This window comes from Tamandua tetradactyla, chromosome 3 (genome assembly GCF_023851605.1).
Source record: "Tamandua tetradactyla isolate mTamTet1 chromosome 3, mTamTet1.pri, whole genome shotgun sequence".
Taxonomy (NCBI): Eukaryota; Metazoa; Chordata; class Mammalia; order Pilosa; family Myrmecophagidae; genus Tamandua; species Tamandua tetradactyla.
Genome location: NC_135329.1, coordinates 114,680,215 through 114,694,515, shown reverse-complemented (window position 1 = coordinate 114,694,515; position 14,301 = coordinate 114,680,215). Strand labels below are relative to the sequence as shown.

Here is a 14,301-nt window from a genome sequence, read left to right as displayed (position 1 = left end):
CCATACAAATTTAAGTTAAATGGCAGAAGAGAATAAAAATAAATGAACATTCATGTGTTGGAATTGTAAAAAAAATACCTTCAATGATAAGAAAGGTAAGAAAAAATAGCCATAACATAGCAGTTATAAACTGATGGAAAAGAAATAAAACCTACATATACTAGTTAGCTAATGATGCATAACAAATTGCCCACCCTCTAAACTTCACAGTTTAAAATAACCAATATTTATTTTCTCACAGTTTCTGTGGGTCAGGAATCCAAGAGTGTCTTAGGTAGGTTCTTCTTGCTTAATATCTCTCATAAAATTGCAATAAAGATATCAGTCAACACGGACACATCTGTAGGCTATTTGGTGTGTGTGGAGGGGTGTGTGCAAGGGAGAAGGGATCTGTCTCCAAGCTCATTCACGCGCTTTTGGCCAAATTTCATTCCCTCATCATATAGGCTTTTCCATTTGACTGTCTCATGACATTTCAGCTGGTTACCCTCAAGTTGAAAAATCCAAAGTGAGCAAGAGAGAGCACCCAGGTGACAACCCACAGTCTTTTGACAAGAAAAAGTAAGTTTAAAATTCCTTAACATTTTATTTCTAGTACCACTACCACAATTTACAGGAAAATATACCTGTAAATTTTGAAATTTTGAAATAATGAAAAGAAAAAGAAAAGGCTACAATAGATAAAAGTCCTCAGTATCTAATTGTTGTGTTAATCAATAGCTGCACTTCTTACAAATTGTGACTATGACACTTCTGAACAAGAAGGGTTTCCTGTTTAAGTTGGAGTAACTTTTCTGACTACGCATCATCATTCTTTCTGTGGCAGATTTTTTATATTTCCTCTAATGCATTTGGGACAACTATCTGAAAGTAACCTGTAGCTTTCCTGGCAACTCTTCATTCTCTCTCCTCTTAAGAACTGCAGCCATTTTCTATTGAGTTTTCAGGATCTTCCGCTCTCATAGCCACCACTTCTACTACTTGATCCATAACCACCACCATAGAGACTGGCCAAGCATTTTCCACCCAAACTGCTCCCATGTATGGACCCACTATAATTTGCAAAATCAGTACAGTTTCCCACCACCATAGTTACCATCAGCACAGTTTCCTCTATCATTATAACCATCTTATCCTCCACATACGATGTTGCGGAGGTTTGTTTCCATATCCTGGTCCACTACCATCGTAGCACCCTCTACTACTTTCACCACTACCACCGTAGTTGCCACCATCACCTCAAAATCCATTACATCCACCATCACTACCCCATAACTACCTTTACTGCCACCACCTCCAGCACCATAACCTCCTCTCCCGCCAGTTTCCACTATGGCCAGAATTTCCTCCACCACCAACAACATTTCCTCCACAGTCCATGAAGTTGCCAGATCCCCTCCAGAACCTCTTCGTGATGCAGCAAACTGCATTTTGTATTTAGAAAGAGTTTTCATCACTTCACAATTATGTGTATTAATAGCATGATATTTCTGAACTACAATTTTACCAACTATATTATAATCATCAAAAGTTATGGAAGCAAATCCTCCCCTTTTTTCCATTCTGCCTGTTTTCCATGACTTCTATGGTTTCAATCTTGCCAGACTTTTTAATGTAGTCTCTCAAATTGTATTCTTCTATACCTTCTTTAACACCAGCAAAAAATTTTCTTCACTGTTAGATGGGCACCAGGCTTCATAAATCCCCTCTAGAAACATCTCTCCTCGTTCCCACTACATGCCTATCAGCCCTGTGTGGTCGAGCACACATTGCTGCATCCACCTCTTCAAGACAAGAGTTAGGCACACAACCAAACACTCTGGATCGTTTTATCTGGGGGTCTCTCATCACCACACATTCTGTGAGCATACTCCATTTCTCAAAATGTCCTCTTCAACTATCATCCATACCTTCAAATTTCAAACCACCAATAAACAGTTTTCTTGACTGCTCTGGTTCCTTTGAGTCATGACCCTCCTGCCCCCAGCTGCAGCAGCAGTGTCTGGAGTCAGGCTGGGCATGACCACCTAGTGGTTTTATCTCCTTTTTGAGACCAGTCAAGTCCATAGTCTTTTCTAATGTAAACTCAGAAGTGACATCCTACCACTTCTTCTGTATTCTATATGCCAGAGTGAGTAACTGAAGTCAACCTACACTTCCAAGGAGTTTAAACAAGGGCAGGAAGGTGAGAGGTAAGATCTTTGGGGACATCTTAGAGGTTCCTTTCTCCACAATGGAAAAAAGGACAGCAAGTAGTTGTCAGCAATTTACAGAACAGTTAATCCAAATGGTAAAGAAAAAAACAGTTTGCAAATTTACTAAAGAATTCAAGTTCAAGTATTTAATAATGAGACATTGCTTTATACCCACCAGAATGACAAATTTCAAAAACTAAGAAACTCCTGCTAGAAATTCAAATTTTTAAAGTCAAAATCAAAACCTACCCAGGCACCTCCACCAGAAATTGCATTTCTTGCTATCTGTCCCATAGAAATAAAACCAACATATTTGGAGGTATGTGTGCAAGGACATTAATTGTAATGGCTCAAAACTGAGGATGAGTTGGGGAGTGGGTGAATGTCTATTAATGGAAGTTACAGCTGAATAAATTGTGGTTCATCTTTACCATGGACTATTACACAGCCTTTTAAAATAATTAATAAACTCTACCAGTTGTTTTGGAGAGTTTTGATCAAGCTATATGCAAAGTATTACATCATGTGATCCCATTGTTATAAAATAGAAAATAATGTCTACTTGTGTGTACATATAGTCATATGCATCTACTTGAATATAGTTATATGAGAAGGCAGAAATGAATGGTGGAATAAATATATTAGATTGCTCACATTGGTGTCTTCTGGCATTGGAGGGGTACTTGGAAGAGAGGCTAAAGAGACAAGAGAAAAACAGCTGCTTTATGCATATTTAAAAGTCAACATGGGCTTTTATATATGTGATCCCACTCATTACATATATATGTATCCCCATACAAATACATATTCACACATGTGTATGAAAGGATACATATACACAGAAATATATGAAAGGGCAGACTCTCCCCCCCAAAAAAGAAGCAAAATTGCTGTCTCCATCACACTTCCAGTCTTGGCAGCTCTTCCTTGTGGGTAATTGACTTGGTTTTGGGCAGAGCACAAATCTTAGATCATTAGCGCATGCCATTAGGGTAGTTCTTATTGAGTAGGAAGACCATCTCCAAATAATATGGATGAGTACCTGCAACACAGTACTGAGCACATTCCCCTTTCGCCAGACCATTGTTCCCTGCAATTTTGCGCATTCATTTACGTTAAATCACTCCAATGTGTTTTGGCTTATGAGCTGATAGCCTCTGTCATTTTATGCCTATATGATTTTTAGAGTAAACCACACTTGAAATACAGGGAAATTGTTGGAGCTGAAAAAAGTACTCCTTAGTTAGGCAAACAAGGAAAGATAACACTAGATGAAGTTCTTTCCAATCTATGATGTCTGCTTTGTCTCTGGAGAATTGAAGGTTTTTAAATCACAGGTAAGAGGAACCAAGATTATCTGCTCTGTATGGCATGGATCTTCACATTCTAACTATAAGCTAAAAAAGAGCTCAAGTCTTATGTTTCCCCTGAGCTTCAACTAGCAGATTAATATAGAGGTAATTAAGGTATAATTCCAAAAGTTTATTTATAAAGCATGAGGAAGTTTAAAAAAATAAAACCGAAAGGATATTTCTAAATAGCAATCTAACCTCAGAAAACTTTCCCTGACCACAGTCAAATTCAGATCATCTTAGCTATCTTTGGAGAGAGGTTTTTAAAATCCACCAATTCCCAAAATGCTGTAAAACACCCAGAAACAAATAATATTATAGTATTCAACTTGCCATTAAAAAGAAGATTCCGGTCTTAACCTATTTCAAACCCCCATTGACTCAAATGAAAAGGGCCTTTTTACTTGTGCTATTGTGGAATCAAGCCTCAATTCATTCTTCAGCATTCTGCTCTTAAATGCTCTTACATTATGCTATCTTCTTTCAATATGGACTTGTACAATAGAAACAGAGCATGGTAACCAATTTTCGAATCTTTCTCAGAGACAAAACATTCTTCCTATACAGCTTCTCTTACATTTGATACTGCATCATACCGCCTCCTTTAATGATGAGCCACACCTAACACTTTCCCATAGCTGGCAATTTCACTCTAATTACTGTTACTTCACACTGCTGATGAATGGAGCAGCTAAAATTTATATGCGTATTAGATACTACTTCCTACACATCCATTCATCAGAAAGGTTTCCAGAGTTGTTAAGGAAGCACAAAACGAATGAGTACTGACCATATAAAAAACTCCATTATGACTGTCACTAAGAAAAGAAAAGCACTAAGCAATAAATGTAACCAAAAGAAAAACATTTCCTAAGTGAGTGGAAAGATGAGTAGTTCAGAAAGACCTTGGAAACTCAGAGAAATGTGCATTGGTAATTAGGAAGCAAATGCTGAGTAATTCATAGAGGAAGAATGATAATGATAATTTTTTTTAAAAAAGTACAGTTAAACACAAATTTTAAGGGAAAAAAGTGATATGTGGCACATTAAAATGGAACATAGATTTTTTAAAGAATGCCTTATTTATAAAATTGGCTAGATCTTAAACTATAACAAGACTCTTAAGATACAAAAATTTTTAAATACACAGAGTAAAAGCTTTTTGCCTACAATAAACACTATAGAATATTCATTTTAAGTTTGAACAAATCCTGGAAGGGGCTGGAAATTAAGTCTTGGAGATGAGTTAAGTATTGAAAATGGTATACAGCTTACAAATGACAGAATCAGGATTTTAGCCCAGCTCTGCAAATCCATGCTATGGACCCCTCTACCACGTTGCTCTGATTTTTGAGTTCTGCCTACAGATATCTTGCAATATAGTAGGGAAGGAAGATGTGGCTATTATCTGGATTTATGAATAAGGGAGGATAATAGTTTAGGATAGTTTGTAGATTTTGAAACTAGATGACAAGGAGAATTATGGTGCCATTAAGGGATAATAGATAAAGAGGTGATTTGAGTAAACTGATTAATTTAGTTTTTCCTTTTCCTTTTTTTGTTCATCACTGTGTGTAGATCTCTTGTTTCTCCAAATGCTGACAGTCACTCCCATTCTCTCCATATAAGAAAATGGAAGTCTTCTCTCTGGGGAATCTGACTAAACCCAGAGAAAGAAATTGAAAATTCTTATATGAATGTTTCCCAAAGAAATGTCCCCAGACAGATAATCCTACAGAAAGGAGACCACAGTCAGCAAAGCCATTCACATTCTCAGAGATTCGTAGACATATTTTAGATCTAGCACCATTCTTAAATGTTAGCAGATAACTAATGATATCTGGGCACCTGTCATGGTCAGGTTCGTGTGTCAACTTGGCCAGGTGGTGGTACCCGTTTGTCTGGTTGGACAAGTGCTGGTCTATCTGTTGCTATGAGGACATTTCATAGAATTAAATCATGATCACATCGGCTCCATCCACAGCTGATTCATTTGTAATCAGCCAAGTGGAGTGTCTTCGGCAATGAGTGATGCTTAATCTAATAACTGGAAGCCTTTTAAGGAAGATTCAGAAGAGACAGTCTCTTCCTGCTTTGGCCAGTGAGCTTCTCTTGTGGAGTTCATCCAGACCCTTCATCAGAGTCATCAGCTTCACAGCCTGCCCTGCAGATTTTGGACCCTGTGTTCCCACAGTTACATGAAACGCTTTTATGAATTTTATATCTATGGATATTTCCTGCTGATTCTGTTTCTCTAGAGAACCCTAGCTAATATAACAGCTAAACAAATAGCTGTTATATTAAAAATAACATGAAAGATAGAGACTAAAACAGTGGAACAGGGGTAGGGCAGAGAAGGACATGCAGAAATAGATTATACTACGGGCAAAAAATAATGAATAAAAAAGATTTCACTAATACCCTCATAGCAATAAAAAGAGATATATTACATTTATGAAACAAGAATAGCTATTACAAAGGAATATGCAGGCAAGAAAAGCACTCTTAAAAATTAATCATATGAAAGCAGCAATAAAAAAACTCAATGTGTAGAAGATAAGGGTAAGGAATTCTCTCATAAAATAGAGGAAAAAGAAAGGTAGAAATTAAGAAAGATAAATATAAATATTAGAGAGTCTGTAAAGGAGGTCCACTATTGAAATAATTGGAGTTTCAGAAAAAGGAAAACACAAGGAGGAAATCATACACAAAATAATGCAAGAAAATTTCATAAATGAAAGACCTACACTTTCAGGTTGAAAGGACCCACTAAGTAGCCAGTGTAGTGGATGTAATTAAACACATGGGCAAGACAAATCATCACAAAATCTCAGAACATGGCAAACAAAGAGAAGATCTTAGAAGCTTTGACAAAGGAAAGACAAAGCAGGACTTAAAAGTGATTATGGATCTCAATAGTGATGCTGGAAGATGAAAGTAGAATGATGCTATAAAATTTCTAAGGCTAAAATGAGTTCTTCAATCTAGAATTTTGTATTAAAAGATCACTCAAATAAATAAATACAGTTTCCTACATGAATGTTCTCAAACACTTTTGTCTCCCATGCAATTTTTCTCAGAAAGCTCTCAGAGAATGTGCTCCAACAAAATAAAGGAATAAACCAAAAGAGAAAGACAGAGAGACTAGAAACAGTGAATCACTCGAAAGACACAGGCAATGAGTAATACTTTCATACCTGGCAAAGAGGACAACCAATCCAGATTGAAGGAAGCTAGAAAATACATTAATAAAACAGCCAATTATCCCAAAATATTAAGAGGTTTTGACAACTGGAAGTTAGTTTGGAGTAGAATAGTGATAATTATTAGTAAAAAAACCTAATCATAAGAAAAATAAGGGAAAAATTGGAATTTCAGCCAGAAAAGAAATATTATCATATATATTGTAAGACTCAGATGTAGATAGCATTTGCAAAACCATAATGATAATTATTAACACTATATATTGATCTGATTCAAAATATTATAAATGTCGACAATAGGGGCATGGGAAGAACCAAGCTTTTGGTGTGAGAGGAGAGAAAGGATAAGAAAGAGAGAACTAAATCCCATTTTCCAGAGACAACTGAGGAACAACTTGCATTGAACATTGGAGAAATAGAAACGTACATATGTGATTTAGAATGTAGAAATAATACAGTTGAAAGTCATTGTATCAAGTAGAAGAAAGTGGAAAAGTAGATCAGAGCACCTAAAATGAAACTTGAACTATTTGATACTTTAGACAATATATACCTATCTATCACTAATAGAAATAAAAACAAAGAAAAACAAAGACGGAAAAAAAGGCACCCTCAGGGAGAAAGATCTTGAGTGGATATTCAAGAAAAGACATGATGTGAGGAATGAAAGAAAGGAGATGGGTTGATCATAAGGTCACCAATCTAACTGCCAAAATACTAATCAAGTACTTGGCCAATATCTAGTCTTCCAGTTTTTGTGTTCTTATTTTTTCAGTGACCCATATTTCTTCCTGTTTTCAGTCTTTCCACTGATACACATTTAGTTGCTGGCCTACGTTACAAACCACTGAAGACCTTAACTTTGCCTCCAGAAGTCACCTCACAGTACCTCCATACCCTATAATGGGCATGTGGATAGGTTTTAATGTACCCATTTTAAAAATCTTCACATAATTCCCTGCTCTGTAACTGCATATCATGGATAACTAATTGCTTGTTTAAGCTCATAGTATAATAAATGAAAACCCCAAATCATTATTGTTAAGATCGATGTTTAAACCTCAGATAAAAAAAAATGAAGGACAGACAGCTCTAAAAGCTCAGAAGCTAGAACTGCTGCAATGTGGGTACTTAATCTTCATTTTTAAGTATTCTAAGAAATTGATGGCAACAGTATTATTTCAACAGAGCAATGAGAAAAACACCAAGAGGATGTTGTTTGAGCAAAAATTAAATACACATTCTTAATTTTACTTAAAATATTTTCATAAACTCTTGCTGGGGTCTGAAGACAATCCTCTGAGAGAATGCGAGGTAGATGTTCCTCTGTCCACTCACAGATGGGTGTCCGTCCTTGCCTCAGGCCTTTGGTAGGGAGAAGTAGACCCAGCAGTCCTACTTCCAGCCCAGACTGATCCTCTGGATCTCTCAGGGCTCTTCCTCCAGATCTCCAAACAGGATGCTGTCTTTATTCTCTAAAGTATACTGTAAATTCAGAAAGCAGAAATATAATGCGTTTGTGGAGGGCACCTGTTTTATTTTATGAAAGCTATTATAATATTAATAGAGTGATATAAATGTTTAATAAAATCAACATAAAATAGAAATTAATCCATAACTGTGTCATATCCAGTGATTTCATTCTAAGTAATATCTTAGAAATACAAAGAAAGAAAAAGAAAGCATAGCTTAAGTAGGCACTATATCTCACTTTATTTATTTAGTATAGTCAGGAGAATTTAAATATGTCCCAAACTAAGTATTCTCCAATTTTATAACTATTGAGTCTCAGAATGACTTATTTCTTTTCTGTAAAATAAACCTTAATATTCAAAACTATATTACTTTTAAAAAACTCAGAATTATGTGTAAAGATAGAAAACTACCAAAAAAGCATGCCACCGATTTAAATCATTTGAGTCTTCCAAGGGAAACTATAATTTATTTTAAACTGCCCTAACTCAGAAGTTAATATTTTTCACCTTAACACATGATTTTTCAAAATAAGTAAAATGAAAGCATAAGAAAAATAGATTATGAATGACTATTTCAAAATAATAGCATTGATCTTTTCAGCTAATTAATACCCTACATTTCAAGTTACTGTAGTTTTCAAAAATAACTCAAGCTCAATAATATTTAGAATGTGAATGGCATTTAGAAATTAAACAGTAACACAAAACAGAAAATATTTCAAGAGCACAATCAAAATGTGTCCGAGAGGCATAAGAAAAAATAATAAATACTGTTATACCCGATATTTGGAATTGCTCCCCATAAACACATGTATGTACATGCACCTTTGATAAGTCTTCTTTATGATTCTTTCACGATAGAAACCATAAGAAATAAAATAGTAGTTTTGATGAGAAAGATTTCACAGAAAACACCAATTGCATTTGACAAGGTTTGAAACCTGGCTTTGAGTTAGTATCTGCTTAGAGAAATGCTTGGAGAAAGAATGTCCTTGGGAACAATCACAGACAGAAAGCTCTGTAGACTGGAATTACAAAGAAATAAATATATACATAGCCTATAAAGGCAGTGTCATGAGCACCATGCTGGCAATTTTCCAGGATCCCTAGGAACATGCCTAATTTCCATCTAAATTTGCACACATCTTTATTGCAATCTCATACCCTGTTAAGATTTACTCACTCCCATGTCGTTTGGCACAAAGGGAGAAAGGGAATGATTCTCTCTCTCTGTGTGTCCTTTTCCTTTCTCTCAGGTAAAAGAACAATCAAATAAGTGATGTCCTTGCCAGATCCAACAGGAGTCGAAGTTGCATTCCTTAAGACCTATCCCAGGCATCACTGATACTTAAGGAATGGAAAAACTATGATCACTGCTTTAGTTGTGGAACTTACTCCCAAGTAATTTCCAAGTTGGGAATTGAGTTGTGTCAAATGAATCACTGAGGGAGGCTATGCCCCGTCGTAATCCTCTCTGTAACACATCCCACCTGTGCATGAAAAACATGCACTGCCAAAATGATTATGTTACCAGGTTGCTAAAGACAACATCCCTTCAAAGGGATCACTTCCCGGCATGTCCACTTAAAAGCACGTTTATCTGTCAATCATTCCTGTCTTCTCTCTTTCTTCTGTCTCTTTCCTCTCAGAGAAGAACCCTTGCTAGACTAGTCTCCATTGAGTCACTGCCCTGTATCCTCACATTTACTGCCTAGCCTTTTGAAAAAAAAAAGTTTAGGGTTTCTTTCCCTAATTCCTTGACTCCTCCTCCTTTTGAAATCAGTTTCTGCCCTATAAGATATGGAAATTACTTAAACGTTAAGGAAAACCTATGAGTTATCAAATCCAAGAGCCACTTTTCAAATCTTATCAATGATAATGATGAATATGACAATTATAAGGATAGCTGATTTTATTAAGCACATACTATATGCCTTGCTCTATGCTAAGTGTTTACATGCATTAGTACATTCATCCTCACAGCAATCTCTTCATTAACGAAAGTTATTTTAACAGTAACATGAAGAAATTGCAGCTTCAAGAAATTGGTTCTCACAAGGTTGACCAGTAGTAAGCACTTTTCACTTTTGCAACATTTTATATATTTTCCATGTCCATTTATAATTCATCCTTTCTTCCTTGATATGTTCTAATCTCTTAACCTGTCTTCCTGTCTTTCCTACTACCTCCAGAAAGTGTCTTCTACTTTTTCTTCTGTTAATTTCCTTTTTTTCCATGCATCCTGCTTCTATAATTTCATCCTCTCCGTGATATTATCTACTCATACCATTTCATTTATCTTCTTCTAAGGATGAATTCCAGGTTAGCTTTCTAGCCAAGACTTTCCTCCTGATTTGGGAGCCATGTGGTTAATGGTGCCCAATTTCTTCTCCCTCCCTGAGAACAGATCTCTCACTTTTGTCCATCTCAGTCAATCTTGCAAATGTACAATCTTCCTTTATAACTCTCTTTTAAATCTGCTTCCTCCCCTCTCTGTTTCTGATTTTCCATGTGAAGATTTTATTATTTCTGCCACGTTTGTTGCAATTCTCTCAGGGTAGGGGAAGAATCAAAGAAACGATGTTTGGAGTCGGAAAGCTCTGAACTTGACTCACAGCTTGGGCATTTACTGTGAGCTCTCAAGCCAGTCACTTCCCTTTCTAAGCCTCAGATTTTCCCTCAGCAAAATGGAAATACTGCAGTGTTGTGGAGATTGAATGAAATCATAGGTGTGGCACAATACATAATAACAATTTAGAAAAGAGTAGCTTTGATTATATCATTAACCTGAATCTCTGCCTCTGGCATTCTTCCCCAACCCACTTGTCAGACACCAATCTCTGTTCAAAAACGTCTCGTGACTTCTTTTCAAAACCCAGTTCCATTAAGCCTCAATGATTTTACCCTAAGCTTTTCTTTGCCAGATCTATTTTCCATTATACTCCTCTTCATTTTCTCCACCCTACCAACTGCACCTAATGTCCTTACAGTTCATCTGATGTGATTTGCCTTATGTGCTTCCTTGCTATATCCTGCATAGTTCTCTCTCCTCACAGTTTTCTCAATAAGCTGTGCCCCCCAATTCACCAGTCAAATTCAATCTATCCTTCAGGATAGGGATCAAATTTCAGATGATCAAAATTGTAATTTCCTAAAAAAAAAATCAAAAAAAATTTATGATTTCCTGAATTACCCAGTTAAACTTGATTTCTTCCTCTTCTGTAATCACATACAAACTGGAAGTCTTACTGATCTATTTATTAAAATTGGCGTTCCATTGGTGTCCATTCTTTATATGTCTGTCTTTCCACAGTGAGGAGGGCACAGACAGTGTCGTTCTGCTTTCTGTCTTCCCACTTCGCCTGTCCAGTGCTTTACACAGAGTAAGTGCTTAATAAATATTAGATAAATTGAAAGGAAATAAATGTTTTCAGACTTGATGTCCTCTATACATAATGACATGGAAAAAATTTCAATTTTCTTCTCATCTCCTCCCAAGAAGAGCCCGGCCTCTAGGAAAGAATACTACATTATGCCAATCAGGATGAGGGGGTCCCTAGGAGAGGTGTGAGATGCAGGTGGGAGGGCAGAGTTGGAACCACCAGAGGTGATCTGTAAGCCGTTTTCTAAGGGGGATAGCTTGAGTTAATGGCAGGTTTTCTGTGGGACTGGGGCCCTGAACTTGAAGAAAGAGCAGAACTTCTGATGATAAAAGAGTGGATATGAAATGAATGGTGTTTGACACTGAGAGGAGATGAAGACGCTATCTTTCCTGGAAGAACAGAGATCTCTAATAAGCCTTTCTTGTTAGTGCATGCCATCTGTTGTTGTGAAATACAAATGATCTTTCCAATCTCCCCATAAATTATCAGAAAAAAATTCCATATTGTATTCCACAGCCCTAGACCTCGACCTGCTTTGTGAAGGTTGCCGTGCTGGGCTGAGGCCACCTTGGAAATGAGTATAGGACAAGAACGGAAGGCTCAGCCATATGTGGATTATATTTGTATAATAGTCTATGAACATCCCATGTTTTGAGGAGTTGAGGACATAATAATGTCATGCAATGAATGATTCCTTTCTCACTTCACCCCTCAAATCTGGCATTTCCTGAGTAAACATCATAAGCAATCATCCAAACATTTATGGACAAACATAAAAGATGGTATTCTATTAAAGTCTAAAAATAGCTATAACAACAAGAGTAGCACCAACTTTTTTGACTAATACCTGCAACGTACTATATGACAGGCATCACCTAAATTTAATACAATTTAATCCCTACCAACAACCTGAAACTAGACATACTATTAGATTCCCACATTACAAATATAAGACAGAGGCTTAGAGAGATTGAAGAACTTTCCCAAAGTCCAATCACTAGGAAGGGACAGGGTCAGCAACCAAGTCTGTGTTCATCTACTTTAATAGAGATGTTTTTAACCACATTATTTACTTTTACCAGGAGAACAAAAAGCATATAATGTAGAACCCTTACTACCAAAAAGCTTACAATTGATTTGGGCACATCAAACAAATTCTCCTTTAAAAATCACTCATAATGGTTGGTATTTGAGTTTTTTAATTTTTTCTCAAAAATAAAAAATAGACATCTTTCTCAAAAATAAAAAAACAGAAAGACATTAAATGTTCTGATTACCTACCAAATTCAGCAAGCATTTTTTTTTTTTTTTTTTTTTTTTTTTTTTAAGGAAAGACAGAGAGAGAAGGAAGGAAGGATAGAAGGAAGGAAGGAAGGAAGAAAGGGAAACATCTTTTAAACATTTTCTTGTTTTATTGTATTTTGTTTTTCCGTTTTTGTTACATGGGCTGGGGCCGGGAATCGAACCGAGGTCCTCCGGCATAGCAGGCAAGCACTTTGCCCGCTGAGCCACCGCGGCCCGCCCTCAGCAAGCATTTTCAATCAATAGTTGAGCACCTGATCATCTTTAGAACATTCTGTTCAATATACAGCACTAGATTGAGCACGGAGCTGAACAATCCTGAATAAGATAAACACATTGGTTACTCTGAGGAACCACATAAATGTAATCCAGAGAGATGCTCATAGATAATCCTAAAGGATGTTCTTTGGTCCTTTAAAAAATGTCTACCTTATTATCTTGGGCTAGTAGGAGATGTTTAACAAATGTCTTATTTGATTTACAGTACTTTTTTCCCCTCAAATGCCCACATGTAAGTACTGCATACAGTTACATATCATTTTTAATTTCCTCTGCTGTTCTGGGGTTAAATGGCTATTACATTTTCAGAATTTCATTTGAAGGTAGTCCTAAATTGTAAGCCAGCTAATTGTTGCATTTCTACATTATGAATTTCCTAAGAACACATCATAACTATATTTCTTTTCTTGCTAAGAAACATCATAGTTTATCCTTGGGAATAATTTACATCAGAGGAAATCCCTAGGAATTACACAGAAGTGAAGTTAAAGTCATGCTGTTCAAACAAAAGGAAACCAGAAATTTCGATTGGGAATTAGAACAAAAACTGCTCTCTGAACAAAGAGACTGAAACAGCATATAAATAAAAATTAATTTAAATAAAGATCAGATTTCTATGAGAACATGTAACAAGAAATTCAGAGTTAATATAGACATTAAATATTTCTTCTGGCATAAAACAAAGGTCAAATGATCTGAGATAAAAGAATGTCAGCTGTATATTGAATTTAAAACTAAACAATGTCCTCACATCCAGTCTTTACTTAATTGCATTATGGGATTTAAATTTATGTTACAAACGTAAGTGAATTCACATTCTTGTGAATTTCATAAGTAAATATAGTTTTCAACTGAAGGAAAGGAAGGTACTGGAATGTAATATTGGAGGATGCAATTCTTTAAATAAGAAATCTTGGCAGATTATAATAGGTTCCCAATATGTTCATTTGGTGGATAATTATATGATTAGGCAAGTTTGGGTCTTTTTTTGAATCCTCCCTTATATACTTAGTAAACCAGAACTTTTTCTTTGGAGGTTAAGATACAAATTATCTAATTAAGTTATACACTCTGTGTAATAAAATCATATATATGAAATCAATGCTGTGTAT

General features: G+C 35.9%; 1 pseudogene; it reads right to left on the bottom strand.

Annotated features, from left to right (window-relative positions):
• Positions 1-943: 943 nt before the first annotated feature.
• On the bottom strand, positions 944-1,977 carry LOC143675744 (heterogeneous nuclear ribonucleoprotein A3 pseudogene; annotated as a pseudogene).
• Positions 1,978-14,301: the final 12,324 nt, after the last annotated feature.